This window comes from Lissotriton helveticus, chromosome 7, assembly GCF_964261635.1.
Source record: "Lissotriton helveticus chromosome 7, aLisHel1.1, whole genome shotgun sequence".
Lineage (NCBI taxonomy): Eukaryota > Metazoa > Chordata > Amphibia > Caudata > Salamandridae > Lissotriton > Lissotriton helveticus.
The window spans coordinates 803,119,371-803,141,116 of record NC_136068.1 but is presented as its reverse complement, the minus strand read 5'-3'; the positions used below and the strand labels follow the sequence as shown (position 1 = coordinate 803,141,116).

The 21,746-nt window shown below is 43.3% G+C and overlaps 1 long non-coding RNA gene across 1 annotated transcript; it reads left to right on the top strand.

Moving 5' to 3' along the window:
* Positions 1-12,626: 12,626 nt before the first annotated feature.
* Positions 12,627-14,043, top strand: LOC144767057 (uncharacterized). The gene is made up of 3 exons (XR_013598046.1): positions 12,627-12,680; positions 12,814-12,879; positions 13,418-14,043. It is a non-coding gene; the product is annotated as an uncharacterized LOC144767057 (long non-coding RNA).
* The last annotated feature ends 7,703 nt before the right edge of the window (positions 14,044-21,746 follow it).

Genomic DNA, 21,746 nt, shown 5'->3' with positions numbered 1-21,746 from the left:
GACGCAACTTTTACAACGCAAGTTGTAACAATGAATTGCGCTGGGGGGTGCTCCAGGATAGTAAATAGTTTAATTTACTATCCAACTCCTTCCGTACTATCCATAGGGACTGGAGTTGGAATAGTAAATTAAACTATTCACTATCCAGCCCCCAACAACGCAAGTCGTGGTAACGACTTGCGTTGTAAAACATGCGTCATAAAGTACTGCGATGTAAAACATCGCGTTGTAACGACGTACATCCATTCAAAACATTGCTTGGCTTTGCTTAAACGGTAGAGATGGAAATATAAAGAGTGATCTGACCAAGGTATTTGCAAAGCAGCTTTGATTTTTGTCAGACCTGTTGTTGCCAGAATAAGGTTCACAATAATTATAATAATAACCTTTGTTCTTAATGTCAAATTCATTCTTCAGGTGCACAGCAGACTCAGACCGGCTTGTGTAATGCACATGTGGATAATTGCAAATAATATGGAATTGCTCCAAATCTGATCTCGCATCGCATTAACACTTGTCTACAGCAGAGTGAAACAAGCAGAAACAGTTGTTACTTGTGTATGTGTAGGGATAATGTCTCACTTTAGCACACCCTATGCCACACTATCCCTCCTGAAAAAAAGTGTGCTGTATTGTGATTTGATGAAGAAATACATTGGTAGGTCCATGTGGTTTGTGAATATAATGTGACAAATTAGTCAGGGAAAAATAATAATAACTGTTAATTACCAGGCTTCGAAATGACATAATCTACCTGAGCATTCACAGTATAATGTACCCATTTTTGTTTCAAACGTCTATGGTGATCGTGGTTGCATACAAAATGTAATAGCAAACGAAATATTTACATTCCTCAAACCTATATTATACTCTAGATGCCAATAAGATCTAACTCTTAAATATTTGTAAACGTGTAATCCCTGCAATTTGCAAATTGTTTGCAAAATCTGTTGGAAAGTTAAACGACAAATAAAATATTTTCAAAGAAAATGCAATACTGAAGAACGAACCTTTTGTAGCTACTGAATGATGAAAGCAAATTAAATAAAATCCTTTGATCTCAGTAAGGATTAATTTTCTTTTCAAAGACTGGATAATGATTCTTGAAAGATTATAAAGTGTTTCTGTCAGCAGCCTTGAACATAATCTGCAAATGTAAACATAGCTTCTGGCGATTGGAAACACCCAAGTGCAAACTGTAGGAGGCTAATAGGTATATACACCGGCATACAGTCGAGAAGTTGGGAAACGGAATTATCAGACATTGTTTTTTCCTTACTTAAAATCATATAAATTAGGCATTGCTCATGTACACCTTTTAAATCTCCATGGCCAAAACAGTGAAATAAAAAATGTAATTGATACTTTCCTTGCTTTGATTTTGTACTCTATCGTGGGTTGAATCCCGATTTTAACACTTCATGAATACAATCACATAAACGCTGCTACTTAGCCAGCTTACTATTGGTTATCAGTAATATTTTCACAGCTACACAGCACAATGCCAAGCAGAGAAATATTTGTGTTCCACTTATGTACTGATTGATGGCTCTGTGCAAATCTCAGGGGTACAAACCCAGATGGGAAGTTCTATCTTTCTATTCTTTTATACGTTAAACAATTTTCTTTTACAGGCATTGGTCTGTTTCTCCTCTTATGAGACAACAGTTGTGCCATGACGTTGGCGATGAGCGTCAATCCATGGGACTCTTGAACCACACATCTCGCTATTTAGCAGAGCCTTCACACGAGATGGTACCTGGCTGTGTATTTTGAACACCAGCAATAACGTTTGACTCAGCAGGCAAACCTTTATCCTATATTATTTACCCTGACCATCACAAAGAATGTTTTCACCTGAAACCTAGACCTGAAGAACTTCCTTGACTCCAGAATGGCACTAGACGGCACAGAAACCTATTGGGTCTATGACATGAAGGCATATCAATGGTACCATTTATATTTTTTATCACTGGAAAGGATGAAGCAGTAAATGTTGTTGCAAATAGTGTAAGGTCAATACAGGACATGCATAAAAATAATAACATATCATCTGCATAGAGTGAATGTCAATGCCGTCTCCACACTGGTGGATCATAGGTATACCCAACGTGGGACGCATCATCAAAGGAGAGGGGACTAGGGGTGCTTGTAGGTCCAGCATAAAAGCCCCCTAAACATTATTAATTGTAACAAAAAAGTATGCATTTCGTTAGACAAAGTCACAAAATGAGAATATATGTTTGGTCGCTCGAGAGTACAGAAGGGTGGATGGGAGTTTGCTCCTTTTGGAACTGGGGCCCTCACACACCCACTCATGCTTCATCATTGGGCTTGCTCTTCGTCAGGCCAGCGCTGCAATGCCTGATGGGCACCCATATAGGGGCTCTTTGTCGGAGATCTTTTATTCCAAGCCATAAGGTGAAGTGGGGGTGTAGGGCCGTTAAGTGTGGATGGAAGTAATGGTGTAGTGTGTGTAGGTAGTGTAAAAAAAGGTTAAGTAGTACTCTAAAGCAAGTTTTAATCACTGAGGGGCAGATTTACAAGCCCCTTATGACACTTTTACGCTGCCGTTGCGTCACTTTTGTGATGCAGCAGTGGCTTGAACCACGTTGCGTTTTATTTACAAGGTAAAGCCCTGCACCACATGAAACCTGCGTCAGGTTTCATGTGGGCGTTCTGGCGCTGGGTGGGCGTTCCGTCGCCGGAACGCCACGTAAAAGTGACGCAGTGAAATCTACAAGATTTCACTGAGTCAATTTTAAGGCCATGTTGCGTCAAAACCCTACGCCTGCTTGAAGCAGGCGTAAGGAGTGACGCACCATGTTGTGGATAGGCCAGGTCGGAACAGTGCTGGAGTTGCGTCGCGCCCGCGACACTACTCCAGCACTGAACCAACCTTACGTCGGCAGATGTGACACGCATCTGTTTATCCATGCGCCATCTAAAAGATACGGTGCATTCCTGTCCTTTTCCCCTGCAATGGCGCACAATGGGCTGCCTGCCCCAAAGCAGGCACCCTTGCAGAATTGAGGCAAAAAAAAGGCTTAGTCCCGCCTGATAAATATCATGCAGGCTTCTGCGCCACGGAACGTCACAACAAGTGATGTTCTGATGGCGCAAGGGGCCTCATAAATGAGGCTCAATAGTGGCTAACCTGTGGAACAATGTTCCCTGGTTGATCTCTAGTATTAAAGGTTAACATGTTTCTTGCCTGATCTGTCACGGAAGTAATCAATTGGCAATTCGTCAGAACCAAAATTGATTTTCATCTACATAGTGGGTGGAATACCGATTAGTAGCAGGTGTAAACCAATCACTATTAAAACCTAAATGCGGTGTACCTTATGAGAATGCTGACCTGTAATAAAAAAGTATCAATATATATTGGTTAAAATCTCATATGTGTCCAGCTTGCAGTGGCTAGAACAACATGCTGTTAGCATTGAAGTGCATTGGGCGCAGTGATAAAGAGAGAAATAGTGGCTGGAAAGTGACACATTTAAGGGCATAAGCAAACAGGAGAATTTCATACACTGTGATTAGAGGCATGGAAACTCACCCAATTAGGGTGGCTCTTAGGCCTCCTGGAGGACTGACAGAAGGAACACTAATTTAGCGTCCTAAAAGCAAACAGTAAAAAGTTTGGCAGAGCGATTTATGTCAACACATAGATTTGTATCAGCATCAGAGACTAGTGCTGCAAACTCAATGAACACAAAACAATTACTTACTGCGTCGTTATGACGCTTGCTACTACGCAATTCCAATAACTGTTAAAAACAATACATCACTGCACTGGTGTTACAGTGAAGGTGGTTTGGTTAACCTACTGAACAAGTAATAAAACAAAAAATGTGTACAAAGGGTTGCATGATGGCCTCTTGACTAAAAAGTCTGAATGAGTGAAATTCCATGTCATTTTGATTCACAAAGGCTTATCTACGTTTAACCGGATATGCCAGGTGTTCATTTAAATTCCACTCAATATTTCACATAATCAGAATAAATGAACGTTTTACATTGTGAAGTACACTTACTGTTTGTTATGGAAAATACATCAGTACAGCAATTTTACAACTATCATAGGAATATAGTTTTGGGTGGGAATATAGTTTTTCCTAGAAGAGGGTCAGCAGAGCGCACATTAAATATATTTACAGCCGTAACTTTCTGAATAGTCATAAACATTCCCACTGGAGGTTTTCATCTTATTTATATATCGAAATGAATACACTAGACCGAAGTGTGTTAATGTAGCGGAAAGGTCCCTAAAGCACCACAATGTATAGGAGAATGTTGGGGAAAGGTTTCCTTGAAATGTGGGTAGTGATAAGAAAGCAAAGGTAAACTTGTTTTAAACTTTTAGGTTCACTCCAGGGGAAGTCTGTTAATTTTAAAATGTTCCCCAACCATCAAAAGGACCCTAAGGAAGTAGACGTCCAATTTTTGCTGTAGACATTTGTGAACCGGTCAATGTGTTTTAAAAGCAAGAAGTTGTGGAAATATCAGCACTAGATGGCCTTCTTGTAGTAACACTGAAATTGTACTCAATTGTTAGGTTGTACTTTGTATTTAAGTTCCATTCTTCAGGAGCCTAGCATGCCGGGCCGGACTGGGAACCCAAAGCAGCCCTTGTGATATTGCCAAACCAGCCTCCCAGGTGGACAGGGGGCAAGTGTGAAGCATTGCTGCTTTTGGTACTGATGGCCAATTTTGCAAAACTGCTGCAAAACGGGCTCCTAGTAACAACACCGGCCACCACCAGTGCAAATTGCCTCCCACCCTTCCAGCCTCCCTGGGAAATGCCCGATGCCTGATACGGCCATCCGGGCCATGCTAGCACGACCTACTCTACAATTGAAACATTACTTTTCTTCTAAGCACACAAACTAACAGAACAAAGTGTCAGTAGGAATAAATGAAACTGTCACTTTTGCATTTACTTTTCAACCAGCCAGTACATAACATCAAGGCTAACCCTGCGAGACATGACTAATGCCATTTTGAGTGTGACGTTCCAGTAAAATGCTATGTAATGCTCCATCTAATAGGCTGCTCTACTAATTAGGGTGGAAAGTATGTTAACATTAAATTACATTCTTCCCAAAATAAACTATATTGGGATGCAAAAATTGCCTGGTTTGTTTCAGCAAACTTTGCATATGGGCCATTTGATATGATCTCCAGAGATCCTACTACATATAGCGTCAGTCATTAAAGAAGACGCAAGTACCTAACTTTGGCCCAATTCACAAAAGACTCAGGGGCACATTAACAAGGGCTTTATCTCCACTCTTTTGGCTTTAAAAGCCAAAGAAGCGGAGAAAAAAATATCGCCCTATCAACAATAGGGTGCTAACATGCAAAATCGCATATTAGCACCCTTTTTCACTACGCTTCCCTTTGTATCTCTAATGAGAATCAAATTGGGCGTTCCAGAGCAATATAATAGGAGAAATGTTACTAAGTGACATTTCTCCTATTATCAAGCTTCACGCTAACCCTGTTAGAGACAAAAAAAGCAGCGCTAACCAAGGTTAAAGCTGCTTTTTTACGTCTGCTAATTTTCAGATTTAGCCATGTAATCCCATGGGAGGTGGATTACATGGCTAAATCCACCATGGGCTATCAACAAGGATAACCCTATCCTTGTAGTTTTATCGCTGCATTACCAGTGATAACCTCCCAAAATGCTGCTATCGCTGGATTTATTATCGCCTTGGTGGTTAGTATTGTTAATAACACGATAACCAGCCGATATTATCCAGCGACAGCAGGCGTTAAATAAATTAATGCTAAGAGCCCTTAGCGTTAATTTTCCCTGTTTCTTGTTAGTATGCCCCTTTTTGGGGTATGTAAAGTGATACTCAAGTAGTGCTACTTCACACAGTAGAAAATGCAATCTAGAAACCAACGGCTGGAGACCTCCACCTCCGCCTCTGCTATGTTTTCTGTATGTAGATCGTAGCCCTGGCTGGTTGAGATCCCCATAAACAGATGGAAAGTTACTAATAGAAAATTTTAACTTGTAAGTCTTGTCATTGAAGTCTCCACCCCTCCTAAGGCTGCATCAGTATGTAAATCTCCACCCGGAAATTGTAAACAGAAAAGAGTGAAATTTTACACCTATGTAAAAGGGTACAACTAAATATGGGAAGACGTTCAAATGCATGCTTACTCTTGTAAATCTGCCCATGCTAAACTGTATATCCCGAAGAATATATTAGCTCGGGAATTGTTAGTAAGGTCATGGGGATACTTCCACAAGTCTTTCGGGAGGTTTCTTAGGTAGATGTTGTGGTAGTTTCATTTTTTAATCTAAATCTTGTTTCTGGGTGGAATTTAGACTTGTTTATAGATGACTTTCATAATTTTAAAATGTAATTATTAGCGAAGAATGTGTTTAACTTTAGAGGGTCAGAAAACAACAGCTTCACCCCATCTTCAGCCTATATTCTATGCCTTATGGAAATATTGTACCTTAATTAGAAGCAATCGGTCCTTCTGGTTCTTACTGTAGCAATTTTGGCTCATTGAAGGTAAGTCTGGCAAGCAAATGCAAAATAAATTTGAGCCATGTCATTCAGAAAACAAATCCAACCATGTGATCTACTGCAGATATATAATTATTTTTGCAATAAGCCGATCTCTGAAGGTATACTGCCCAACTATTCAAACTACTACTTTTCGTGCTCAGTGCGATGGTGAATCTCTTTCATCAGTTCAGTGAGATTCTTTATTAATGACTGTCTTTAGTCATTACTTTTTTTGATCCCAAACAACATTAAAGGTTGCCTCATCTTGTCTTTGATTTATCCCATTGATAGCATTTTCTGTCAATGATGCAAAGCAATTTATGGCTTGAAAGTTGTTCATATTGAAGGCTGGATGACAGTCTATGCTGGTAATATCTCTGGGAAGATCACATCTTGCCAACTAAATTATCATGTATCTTGGAGTTTTAGAAACTTCACAGATTTCGTGCAAATGTTTTATTGTGGTTTAAAGGCAACACCAATATATCTTCTGTCTCTGCTAACAGTGACAAGTATTGGAATAGCCAATTGATCTCACTTTTGGGACCTTGTAAGTGTTTAACCCGAGCTATTGGCCTATGCTTGCTTCGTTTAGGGATGGCAGGAGTGGAAGGGTTTCGCTTAGTACTTTGGCATGCAATGATATCTGCAGGCCCTGGGGTTTGTATGGATAGGTTGCTTCTATGAAGCTTGGTCTTGAACTTTTAGTATTAGATTGTAGAATGTCATCAACTCACAAGGGACTGAGAAAGAGTGAGTTTAGCAGACATTTTGCAGATGAAAGTTGTAGCTTGGCCTTTTGCAACAATCTTATTAAAAGCATGTATGCCTCATGCTCTCTTTAAAGTGTAGCCATCGTTTCCTTACTAGTACACTCTATACCTCCCTTGGGTGGCACTCATACCAGTGCAGGTTTTATTCCCTCATAGGATTGGACACATGTCCTGGTTTGCTTTTGTGTAATTGTGTTACGAAGTACCATAATATGCCAAGATCCGCAGTACTTTCATACTGGTCAGATCATACCCTCCCCACTTTGTCTCACAATGATTATTGGCTTGGATACTATGTTAAATGTATTTATAAGCACCTGTTGCAGCAGGCCAAAACATATAAATGAAAAACAGGGTTTAATTATAAACCGGTCACATCCTCCCTCATGCTTGGGCATGAATAAATAATGCTGCACCTCTATCTCAAGCCCCAGTGTCTCTCTCCTCTCTCTCTCTCTCTCTCCCTCTCTCTATCTCTTGCTCTCTATCCGTTTTTATCTGTTTCTCACACACAAAGAAATATTGTGTCTTTCCTCCATCACTGGTCTGCGAAAGCTGCCCATATTGACAGGGTCCTTGCGTATGAAAAAGTGGTTATGACCGAAGTGATGAACTTACTTAATGACTCTAAATACATCAAACACAATATATCCAAGAGTGAGAGACAAGCACTCTATTACTTAAAAGGCAACCAGTCAATTGTCATAAAAACAGCGGACAAAGGGGGAGCAGCTGTAGTCCAAAACAGAGAATACTATGTAACTGAGATTCAACAACAACTTAACTGTGTGAACAGCTACACCAAAATACCAGGAGATCCAACCAAAGAGATTGCAAGACTAATCAGGACTCTGACCACTAAGGGCTTGGAAGATGGATATCTCTCAGAACCCAAGTTTAAATTCCTAAATAAAACAGACCCAAGGATCCCGACAATCTATACAATCCCAAAGATCCATAAGAATATGAGCAAACCACCTGGAAGACAGATTGTTTCTGGTTGCGATCCATCCTGGAACCAATAAACCAGTATATGGACAACTTCCTTCAACCCTTTGTTTAAAATACCAGATCATACATTCGCGATACAATGCATACGATTCAGATCTTTGAAAATCACCCCTTCGACAAACAAGAGCAATTATTTGTCACTTTGGACGTATGCTCGCTCTACACGAGCATACCACAAAATGAAGCTATAAAGGTAATCAAAAATACTCTGAACACCTGTCCATCACCCCATTGGGTACCCAAGGAATTCCTTGTGCAACTACTGGAAATCGCCATGTCAAAAAACTATTTCATGTTCCAGAATGACTTATTCCTCCAATGCAGAGGAGTAGCTATGGGAGCCGGGTTTGCTCCCAGTTTGGCGAATCTATTTATGGATGACTTCGAGACAAAATACATCTACTCTAACCAAAACCCCCATAAAGACTGCATAACGAAATGGAACAGATACATAGATGATGTCATGATGATCTGGACGGGATCAGAAGATTTCTTGTCCTGGCTAAACAACTGTTCAACCGACATTCAGTTCACCATGTCACACAGCAGGGATTCACTACCCTTCTTGGATTGGACCTTTGAAGTGGAAGATGAGAAAATAATAATGAACCTTTACAAAAAACCGATGGATCGCAACACATTACTCCAGTACAATTCACATCACCCCAGAAACCTGAGAGACAATCGGCCCTATGGGCAATTTTTGCGCCTACGCAGAAATTGCACCAGACAGACAGATTACTTCAAAGAAACAGATCTACTCATCACGAAATTACGAGAAAGAGGGTAACCCAAAGGTCTTCTGAACAGGACACGCAAACGAGCGTGGTACCGATCTCGTGAGACACTACTTGAAGCCAAGGAAAAATCCGAAGGAATGGATAAACTAATCTGCTTCACAACATTTAACACAAGGAGCCATGAAATTAACAAGATTGTGAAAAAATACAGGATCTTAGTTGGCCCTGAAATTGGAATACCGGAGCCCCCCATGTGTTCATTCAAAAGGGCAAAAAACATCAAAGACTATGTAGTATCTTCCTTCCTTGAAACTCCCAATACCAATGATATAAGAACTCAATTAGGCCTTCCGCCAATCATAGGCCACCAAAGATGTGGTAATTGTAAAATGTGCAAATACACCAAAACAGGAAACTCCTTCATATACAGGACTAAACAACATGCCCTCACAAAATTCACCAACTGCAACAGCCAGAATGTTGTGTACGCCATCAAATGCCCATGCCAACTGCTATACGTAAGGCAGACCACCCAATGCGTCAAAAATAGGATTATGCAACATCAAAGCAGAATTCGCTGCAAAGTACAAGGGGCGCCCCTTGTTGAACATTACAACACCTATGGCCACACGCATGAGGAATTGGAATGGTGGGTAATTGAAAAAGCTGAGTTGCACCAAAGAGGAGGGAATATGGCATCCACCCTCAATTACAAGGAATGCCGCTGGATCCATACCCTCGATTCAGTAGTACATGGGCTAAATGAACATGAAGAAACATATTTACAAATGAGCAAAATATGATCCCTGCGGTACTCTAATAACATTGTATATACATTCCACTTCTAACCATGGGGCACTTATTAACCCATAGATATAACAATAGAACCGCACATAGACCTAGAGACCTTCTTACCTAACAGCTTCAGACATGCTCATGAATAATGCCTTTGGAGTGTTAATAAATGTAATTATGTCTAATCTGTATGTAACACGTTAAAATATGAAAATATATGTGCTATATTACAGTGGTGTATAGATGTAGATATGACCTGCTATTAGATTAATACCCCAGAGTTATGTATGTTGCTGCCCATTCTCATGACCTCCCTTGTTTCCGTCAAACTTGTAAACATGATAATACCCAAATGAATAGCCGTGGTATCCCCGGTAGTTCTTCAAACATATGAACCACAGAGCCACGAGAGGAGGCTCCATTCCACCCCTCTCCGGGCTTTACTTTTTGCCTAACATACAGGCATTTACGTGTTCGACATCACGTAGGTCACGCCACAATTATTTAAAACAGTACGGGACATGCGGCCCTTCACGCATTATTCGCTGCATAGAGAAGAAGACAGTCGCTTGCTGCTCGACCCTGAAGGGATCACAACAGCGGCACTCACATAAACCTCTACCCTCCTAATTTCTTCACCGGCTGGTGAAGAAATCTACAGCATTTACTGCACAAGATTTCGCCTTTGACTGATCTACTGCTGAAGGTGTCGGCTGACGCCCTCCCTGCCCAGACAATTTTTTAAAAGGAGGAAAACCTTCAAATCTTCAGGTTGTCCCCCGTTGTTTGTCCTGATGAAGATCCGATACGGTTGCCAGAAATTCTGCACCTTTTATTAGGGTCGACATTGTGTTACTTATCTGTCCATACTAAGTTTCTACCAAAAAGAAGAAATATACTTGTTTGTTGGATAAATTGATTTCAAATTATGGACTGATACATATTTATATCTTTATATGTTATTGTGTCACTACACAGTCATCACTTGTCACTATCACTTAAGCACCCTATTGTAATTGTGATACCTATGTTATTAATGTTTTGGACAACCCTTGTTTAGTTCTTTCTATGATTAACTCATGCCTGATTTTCAACATAAGAAAAATTTTGCGAAAATCTAAACTGTGGTGTGTATGTTTTTTCTTTTTCTTTTTCAAAAGGTTACGTTGTCTTTCCCTTTTGTAAACACTTTCTGTCTTCTTCGTGCCTTCTTGTAGGAAAAAAGTGGCTTGTCCCACTTGTGGACAAGCCACTTTTTTCCTACAAGAAGGCACGTAGCCTAAAAGACACTTTGGTCAACACCAGACCAAAAATGACAACGGCAACAACCCATCAAACCATCACCAACGCATGGGGTCTACCCCCAGTAACAGGACACTCCAGATGTGGTGACTGCAGCGTTTGCCACCTTACTAGCAACACAAAAACTTTGAACCTTGAACAAGGAAAAGTTTGGCAACAAAGGTCACACACAAACTGCAACAGCACGTTTGTCATCTATCTGATCCTATGCAGTTGTGACAAACCCTACGTGGGGATGACTACAAAAAAAGTCAAACAACGAATAGCAGAGCATCGGAGTACAATCCGATGCAAGAAAACCAACACCAGGCTCACTGATCATTTCCTCACAGCACATCATACTCCTAACGACATGAGATGGACAGTGATTGAGCAAATCCAGCCAGGCCCTAATGCACAAGCCCGTCTGTTTGAAAAGGAGCAGCGATGGATCTATCGACTTTCTTCTCATAAAATTGGGCTCAACGACAATATTCCATGGAACTCAGTGTTAAAATGAGATGCCATCACCCCATGTCCACCTGACCAGTGACTATGAGCAACCTACCCCGAACACAAAGTTGCAAAAAGATGCCTTTAGTGTTTGTCCACGCCTTGCCCCTTCGGGCCAATGACACTATGTGCCCCGCACTGGACCATGACTAGCACACCGTCACAAGCGCTGTCTAAACGCTCACCTCCCTACATATCATGCATGTGCCAACTGGCTCGCACACCATCTGTGTGTCGTGCCCTCAAACAACCCAATACCGGTCAAAATACCTGTGTCTGCCCCCATTATATGCAAGAATATGTATTCTAATATGTTCGCCCAATGCGTGAACACCTGCCTTTAACGTGGCGCCTTTTGAGCGAGATCCCTGATAACGAGCCACGCTGCGCCCTCACCGTTTACGAATGACTGCGCACCCCACTTGCCATGTGCTCACATCCTGTGTGACATGCCCCCTAATGAACTACACTGGTCCTTCTCACTGATGTGCAAACATACACATCTCTACATGTTCCCCCTTTGTAAGAGCCCTTTCCTCTAATATAGCGACCTGTGAGTGTCATTCCTGACGACTAGCTACGCTGTTCCCTCCCCGTTAAACTGCAGTGCTTTAGACATCAACTACAGTGCTTAAACCAGCGCGCATCCACAGATGCCACCCAGGACGATCATTGAGTTAAGGCAATCAAACTAGCCTGTACAATTCCACCCTCTCCGTGTCCTTTTGCTTTCTACCTCAATACATGAGTAATTAATCGAGCCAAACAGTTGACTAACAGCAACGTGGCTCTACCTAACCTGTCCTGTGTTGACACGCAACCTAACCTGCTATCTGTTTACACACGGTAGCCTAGCTACCGTCAGCACACCATTGCGCGTTGCTAGCCCCGCCCCCTAAACCAGCCCAGGCCGCGCCCCAACCCGGAAACGGCCGTCTCCTCATTACTACGACCTGCTGCCGGCGGAACCCATAGCCGAGCAGAGGACGTTAGGAGTAGGTCTGAGCTGATTCTTCCCGCCAGTAACTGTAAGTAGACCATCCCCGTTAGCGCCCAGGTACACAAACATGCACCGGGTCAGCGAGGGAGCCGTCCTCCATTTTCAGGGCACAGTGAGTAGCACCGAGGTTTACAACGCCCGCGCTTTCTTTATTCTTACAGAATATGTTACTTCTATGGCATTGAACCTACGCCCTGCCCGATGAAGCCCTGAGAGCTCATAATCGAGTAAGCCCTCACTCATGCCGTTAGAGCTTCAGTTTGTTCCTCAGTGTTACATGTGTGTTCGTTATGTATGTTTATTAATCGTTATTCACTCACATAAATGAGTCAGATGCTGTCAAATGAATATAGCACTACGGAGATACCGCTAAGCCTTAGATCACCCCACCATATATTCACCCACCATGGAAAAGCAACAGTCCAGATAATTCCTATCCTACTAGGAGCACAGGCACCACGTGATAATTACAACTTAGTCAGTGCCATCCTTAGCTGAAGTCGATATGCACTTTCCAATACCGGCACTTGTAACAATGAATGATCTGACTCACAAGTGCTTTGCTCATATCGCATGCAACCCGCACGCACTATTTATTGGCATAGATGTTGACTAGTATCTCACTCCATCACAACGGTATCAATTTATTTGGAGATTAAAACCCTTGGCACTATATTTCAAACTACTGAGACACTGCACGACGTTACAGGAGAGTAAGTAAATATTAAACCTGATTATATTTACCCCCTTTTTCTCTCCCTACAGGTCTCTTTTTCACTCTTTCATCTGCTCACTTATTTTACTGAGCAGTCTATACCACTGGCCGTTTTGCCAGTAGGTACACAGGGGATCAAGGTACGGGTGTGCTTTTTAGGGAGCACACACCCCCTGTCCACCTGTTTTTCTGGTCCTGATGAATACCGGGCAATCGCCCTTATGGTAGAAACATGTTGACCACTCAACACATATAGAGATCCCTTGGTCATAACTTCCCTACCAGGATCTCGCCCTCTTATTTTTTAACATTGTTCAGTTGCTCTATAATTAAAATTTTATTTTTGAGTACAACCAGGACAATTTTTAACATTTAATTTTTTCACACCCACAGTCACAACCCGCTCCACTGTAGTACAGGTGTCGCAGCACACCCTGGTGTCGCTAGGACGCCAGGGTGGACCCCGATGATGAAGCATGTCACCACTAGGTTGGTGAGTGAGGGGTTTTAAACAAAAGGATGAATAGTCTCCTTCTTGCCAAAAAACCTGCCCTCCAGATACGTCTGTCCTTTAACTTCATAGGGGATACTCCTCTCTTTGTTTTGACATAATTCCTCCTAGGGGAATAGGAGTGATCTCTAGTTCACTTCTGAGTGAACAAACTCCCTTACTCTCTCCTTTGATTGTAGCAAATATATAAAAAGTGCTGCAAATAATTGAATCTGACAAAGAAATTTGTGTATTCCCAACAGAACCATTGTTTTTTTATATATGCACCTCGATCTCAAGCCCCAGTGTCTCTCTCCTCTCTCTCTCTCTCTCTCTATCTCTTGCTCTCTATCTGTTTTTATCTCTTTCTCACACACACAGAAATATTGTATCTTTCCTCCATCACTGGCCTGCGAAAGCTGCCCATATTGTTCCAATGCAGCTCCAATCACTCTCATGTCATTTTACAAATTTTGGTCTATTCCCTTCAGTGGCGGCCGGCACAAATAAAAAGTAGTCGTGCATGAAGAGGGTATGGTGGAAGAGTGAGGGAGTGCAGGTGGTGAATAATACATAAATAAAACTTACCTGATGCTACCGGTTGCCTTGTGCCTCAGTTCTACTCAGCTTCCTGCTCTCAGTAGTCCCTGGGACAGCATCAGAGATTCCCCAACGAATCCCAGCTCAGCTCTCATGTTATAGTGCCATTATGCCATTACCTTTACTGGGGATTGGCCTGAGCAGGCTGTTTTCACTCTCACTCATGCACAGGGAATCTGTGCTGTTTCTCAAAACGGGCTGTGCAATGAAGTGATGCAGACTCCATCCCCAATCGGGGGCACCCTGATGTTCTTGCAGGTCCATTAACTCCTGTTTAAAAAGGTTTTTCTTTAGATGGAGAAGATGTGTCTTTTTTAAGGCCCCTTACCATAAAAGCCTTGCCGGTTTACAGGAGCCCCAAGTGACCAGCTCTCACAGCTTCATAGCACATTTTAGGTTGAGATTGTAGAGAGAGGCGGGAAGGAGGGGGAGAAGAATGAGGGACGAAATGAAAGGAAACAGGGAGGTTGAGGGGATGAGCTAAATAATAAAATAAAGAGGTGGATGGGAGAACTCAACGCAAACAATACAGTGATATGCAAACAGACACGCCAGCATCAACCATGCTCGGCGTGCTTCAGAATTAGAGGTGTGTACAAGGAAGCACCTAGCTGCAAAATAAGGCAGCTAGGAGCATTTGCAAGCATGGCATCTGTTTGACCTCAGAATACCAAGCATGAGGGAACTACACACACCATTTATATGCAATTCACAAAAAACACGAGTACACAGCCAATGGAGAGGCAGCTCTTTCCCCATACAAATTAAAGCAGGCACAAGCAATGTGCATTACAGAAATTATGGCAATGTGTTCATCCCCATTTCTGGTGCTACTACAAAAAGTTGCATCAGCGATGTAAATGAGCAAGAGATATATTGTTATGTATCATGTGAGATGCATAACCAATTACTATTTGCCAATCCTGTGTTAGGGGCTCGCCTGCTCCGCCCGTCCCATGCACAAGGCAGCCAGCATCAGCGGGAGTAGGGTACTGATGGTGGCTTCACAACAAAGAGACCTGCCTTTGGGAGTCAATGCTACAAATACACATCTAAGCCCCCGCCATGAAATGACAAAACCTGCCCACTCTCAGCTACGTTCTTCTGTGCAGATGACACAGGGAGGAAAAACACTCTGATCTTACAAAAAACTGCAAATTTCAATCGTGATGTCTGTACTACTACTTAATGGATACAAATGAGCCCTAACAGACATGTTTTCTTGCAACCAATCATGGCCAGAACTGATAGGATGCACATTCAGGACATGGGAATTATTTCAGTTATTGCCCGCACAATCCCACCGGGGATGACATTGCACGCTTCCGCCGATGGAGACGAGATGGTTTATATGGGGAAACGTGGTTTTAGTAAGTTCTTTTGTAATGGCTCGCTCTGTTTTAAAAAGGGCGAGCGAGAGAAAGGCAGGCAAAGAGGGTGCGCAGAAAGAAATGGGAAACAAGCTGACCTTCCCGTACAACTTGCTCAGTATGAAAGAAGCCGCTGGGTTGCTTAGTATCTCCATCGGTACACCGCCGCCCACAGCCCCACAATATTCCACAATAATACACAGACACAATGATATTGAAAAGATGAAGCTGCAGGTTTGTTTGATATACAAATAAAAGGTGGGTTATCTTACAGGCGATCCCGTCCGCCCCGCACCCCCTCGTTGCAGGGCACCTGAAGTTCAGCCAAGAGAAACACCAGCGGCCATAGCCCGGTGTTGTACCTGGGAGGAGATCTACTCCTCCCACCGGTGAACCTATCATCCACCAACTCTGCCCTCTGGACAAGGGAGAGGGACTCACACCTTCCCCAGCTGGGCGGAGCCTATAAGGCAAGCCCCCGGTTGTTCAGGTTTACAACCGCCCTAAGGACTAACGGGGCGCCGTCGTACTCCAAGTTCCCAAGAAGGACCCCTTGGAGCATGTATGACTTATAAACTGTGCGCTTAGCACTGGAGGCTTCAGGTCCTGTTCCTGCGCCTTTCCTTTCCTGTATCGGGATCGCCCTGTTACTCCTCCACAGCACTGGGTGTGGCCTCAGCTGCACCCAGAGCCCCCACCACTTAGCTCCCTGGATCTCTTCCTATTGTCAACCGGCTGTCTCTAGGGCTTCACCCAGGTCTAGCAAGAATATTGCCATGTCTACCTTGGGACCAGTGCATCCCGTCCGTTTCCCAGCATTCAACGGATTTCGCATGCAGCAGGCCGTGCCTTATGGATCTCTACCCACGATCTCTTGGCGAGAATGGCTATCCCTGTCCTGGCGAAACCAAGATCGGCCAATCCGAGTGCAGGTGTTGCCAAACACTCCTACTTCCATCGTTAAGGCCCAAGTATGCTCTGACCCCATGTTCCCCTCAGAGTCTAGCACCCTGCCCCACTAAATGTCTGGCAGCCCGCTAAAGCCCGTGTCTTGGATAGGGACTGGAGTGTTTGTCTGTCCTGGATGGACCCAATTCTGGAGCAAGCCTGCAACCTGTCCTGGATGGCGCGAGGATCCCACTCTCGCTAGTGCGAGCAGACTAGTCTGACTCCCTCGGCACCCCGTCCCTATACACCAGGAATAATACTTTTTGTCCTGCCGGTGAGTGTCCCCCTAAGCGACAAGGCTGGTATGACCCGCATAGCCAGCAACCCTTCGTCTGCCCTGCCGTAACTAAACCTATTATGTCTCATACGTCGCCCCCCAGGTGGCTGAAGCAATTGCCCTAACCAAGAGCTATACCATGTTGGGCAGCTATGGGACACTACTATTTTTCCCCTACGTCCTTCCCTACCTAAAATTATTGTATAAGCTCTCCTTCTCGCTACAGACTAACCCCCACCTGAATACTGCTGCAGGTCACGATTGTGGACCAGAAAATAATATAAATAATTCTCTTTATTCTGAGAACTATACTTCTTCTGTACGGTTTCCAGCTGATGTTGCAATTCTGATAAGGTGTTGCGAGGTAGTATTATGGACCAGGATGCTAATACACTAGATACGCCAGGAGGAGACCTGTTTTGAAATACTTCAAAGAGTTGTGAAAGTGCTTAAAAAGTTAACTGATTTATTTTATATCACTTAAGTATGTTTTGCAGCATATAATTTTCCCATGTGCATGACTGTCTGGTTAAATAACTAAAAGAGGGACATGCTTTACCAGATTTGTTAATGTATTTATTAACTATGTGTCTTGCTTAGGGTTAGGTAACCTGCTCGGTGTTGTAAATATGTTTTTTGTGGGCTTTGATTCTCTGAATTAAGGAAGAAAAGCCCCTGTGCTGGCCTCGTATTATGTTTTGAGCTGTACTCACTTATTTACACTGCCCGTTTAGTACATTGGTTGGTTTGGTAAATTCTTTACTTGCAGTAAAATCCTGTTCAGAAATTCCCGCCAGATTTTGTGACAAGGATTCAAGCAACTGGCCCTTCAAGTACAGAGAAGGATCAGCAGTGACACTTTATGATCATGGTAACAGGACCAGGCGTCCAAGGCATGAACTGTGGGGGGTTTTGCACAAAGGATATTACTTTAGAAGAAACATGTTCACTGTATGAGATCCCAAATTATCTCACTCAGTTAACCATGAAGGCGAAGATTAGCAAGCACTATTCACCAAGGCAGCAAACGCAGAGAAGTATAAACAAACTCTTTCAAATTGCAAAATTATTCTTTAAATTTGGCAAACCTAAAAGGCGCTGCAGGTTGGCCCGCATGGAAATAGGAAACTTCATCACAGGCCGGTGCAGCCAGTCACATTTCTTCTAAAAGCCACATGGAAGAGGCATTATTTGGGTTGGATGATAGCTCTTTTTTGTGGCACGAGGGCCATGGCTGTGTTGAATTCACCCCCATGCCAGCGTGAACACTGTTTTGCTTTTCTTACGCTCCTAATGTCCAAAACCAGGTTTGTGCTGACATAAATTGAAATTGAAATTGTACTGTCTTTCAATTTAAAATGACGTCGCGGTGCACCGCTTAATTGTTGTTGTTGCCTTTGCTCTAATACTGTGAGCTTCCCATGTAAAGGTTGTAGGTTTCCTAGTCTTTGTAACTGAGATGACCTTAACCAAGGACAACCGATCAGTCCCAGCCCGATCAAAATTTTTCTTGCCGCCTGTCGTTCTTGTCACCTGTTGATCATTGATGCATGGCCTGAGAACTATGTACTTGTGTATTAATGTGTGAAATCCTTTGTCTGCAGTCCTATAAAAGGACAGTTTTTTCTCACCTTAACGGAACCCTCTTTCTCACTCTTAGAAGGCAGATCTATGCTGGATTTACTATCGAACTTTACTGAGTTCTTTGTACTTATATTGGGATGCATTGAGGCTAACTTTACTTACGATATATTTTATGTATATTGACTTACTAATTCTTTAAATAAACCCTTAAAACTATGGCATGAAAGTGGCATAATTAAACAGGTAATATTCTGTGTACCGAATGCCCGCTTATACTCCTACGAAAGTGAAGGTCTGTCAGCTAGGTTGCCGACTTTGGATCGGGGACCAAGGACCGCGCCTCAGGGTCGCGTCCCCCTCCTGTGTATCAGGGCAAATCAGTCGATCTCCCCGTGCCTACCATAATTGTAATGTATCCTTGTGTAACGTACCCGGTGCTCATGCAGGCGCTCCCATACCTTTGGGTCATGTTTGCGCTATATAAATCTGCGAGAATATAATACTCTAAACTGTTATTTTAATTGTATATAGATACATGATGTGGTTACCTGATGATGCCCAAAGACAAGTGTTCAGTCTTGGACTTTCCTTTGGCAACCTGTCTTTAGGATTGTTGGTTAGATTGGGTCAACTGAAGTGAATCAAGACTACAACACCCATAATGCACGTTTTTTCCCTTCCTTCTGCTTTCTTCCGGTCCTTCCTCCGCAGAAGCGAGGTAAGCACTCCCTGCCAGTGCACATATGTTAGGCTCATAACATGCATTTTTAACGTTTTCTGCGATGTCGCCCCCTTGCATATTACTCCTAAACGCCCCGAATATGGTGAGACCCTCATTGGCCTGGGCAGTTCTCAATGCTTGCTCTGATATCCTTATGATGTCCCGCACCGCCAGCCCCGGGTGCGGGCACCGAGAGAATTGATCCCGGACCGGGGGGAAGGGAACCCGCACCCAGCCTGGCCGGTCCCTAACCGCTTGGGGAAAGCGGAGAGTCTGCGAGCTCGTGCAGAACTGCTAGTTTTGTCATTGCCTTGCCCTTCTGCCCATTTCTCCCCCGTGCCTGTTTTGGAACTCTCACTTCCAATAACACCTTCTAACTGCAGAGATCTAATCTGATGTACTAGAAGAAACGCTTAAGCGTGTTAAAGCAATATACTTTTTTTGGCTTCTGAGACACCTTACAACATTAGAGCATGAACTTTGTTGCCTGATTTGCATGCCAAATATTTAAGACTTCGCACATGCTCGAGCTATTGGCCAACATGGAAGAGGAAAAGGGAAGAGGGGGTGAATCCCTGCCTTCCTAATGGTAAATCAAGTAGTGGAGTCATTGTCCGATACAACTGGAGAGGTGTAACATGTGCTTGTTAGGTCTTTAATTGGGACGAAAAACTGGGTGGTCTCCAAAAGTGGTGTGGCCGCAGATAAGCTGTAATTCTGAGCTTAGCTAAGTGTGCCGCCCATCTGATATTTTGCTGCCTATGTCACTGCATCCAGATATATATTACCACAAGTAGCATTACACCTACAACTAGTCAGGGCTATTGGCCTTATCGTGGTTGTTTGCTGCATAATACAAGTCGGCACAACTGTGGCGTTGTTGGTATAATATTTTGAATGCTTCAGGTCTTAAATGGTAAGACTGAACGAACTCTAACGGGTCTCGTTGACTTAACTCAGAGGCAGAGAAGGGTAGCACTGCTGCAGAGGTAAGATTTTTTCACCCCGATCGCGAGGACAAAATTAGCGAGCCAGATAGGTGCCCGTCACAGCACCTGCTTCCAACCCGGCCCACCTAAATCACCAACTTTATACCCTAACTTCTAATAAATAATAAGTGTTGCGTTCCATCTAGCATGGTTCTGCGACCAGCTTGCTATCGATGGACTCAACACTAACACGTGTATTTGTTGTTTCTTCCATCATGCCAAATCGCAACACTGGGATGTTGATGGCACCATGCATTTGGAGTCAAAGCCAGGGTCAGAGGCGTTAGGCTACTGCGTCAGAAGGTGGAAGCGAAGAGGTGTGCTTAGGGGACCCCTCCACATTTTTGCCCCTGCGTCCCCAAGAGCCCGATTCAGCTGTCCTTGTGTGGTGGGACAAACCATCGTCTATCACCTATATGCGATGCTAGGTTTAAGGGGAGGGTTTGCAGCAATGACAAGGTTTGCTCCACAGGGGCAATTCATTCACCAGGGCCTATTATCCAAGCGCACCCCCTCTCTTGCCTCAATGTCACCCCAACCATGTAAAGAGGCCTATTTTTGGGTATCAATATCCTTTTGGGCATAACAGGCGGCTACATCCCTGTTGAATGGCTTCGACATGGGCGCCTCCAACACGCTACCTTTTATGTGGCCTATGCCTCGTGACCACCATGACTTCCGCCTATGTCCTTCTGAGCTGGTTTGTGCACAGATGGTAAGAGGCTGTTTTTACAATCTGGCTTATGCCTCAGGCCAAAACACTCTTTGCTTTTCCACCAAATGTGCCACACGTATTCCATGTGTGCTAGTTTCCTCTCACACTGGCTGTGTCAAGAGGGTATACATAGGCACTCCCAAGTAGTTCACCGTTCAGTGCATAAAAACTGGGGCTGTTTCTATGATTTGACACTAATTTGGCTCCTCTGTTTTTCTTGCATGGTTTGCCAAAAAGCAGAATAATCACTCTAAAGGCCTTAAACATGATACAATGGATTTATCTATGAAATAGGTGTTATTATTTTTTAATTCAGAAACTGACCCTCAACATCCCGCTAAGCGGTCTGCAAAAGAGTGGCCACCCCAATCTAAGTTGTATCGGGCACTATCTCTAGTTCTGAACTTTCCGCCCACAAACCTTTCTTTTCAGGTTACTGTAATGAGTTTGATGGCAGAATATTAAGACTACTACACACAGGATGCATTATGTTATCAAAAGAATCCAGGACTGACACAAGCAGTGTATGTCACGCCCTTGAGGGAGGTGGTCTCCGATCTTCATCCATTGTTCACCTTGAACTGAAGATGCCAAGAATCCTCTCGGAACGATAGGAGGCTGCCATGTTTTCTTTATTAAGCGTAAATAAGTTAAACAGGTAAAGTGATATGTATTAATTCCAGTA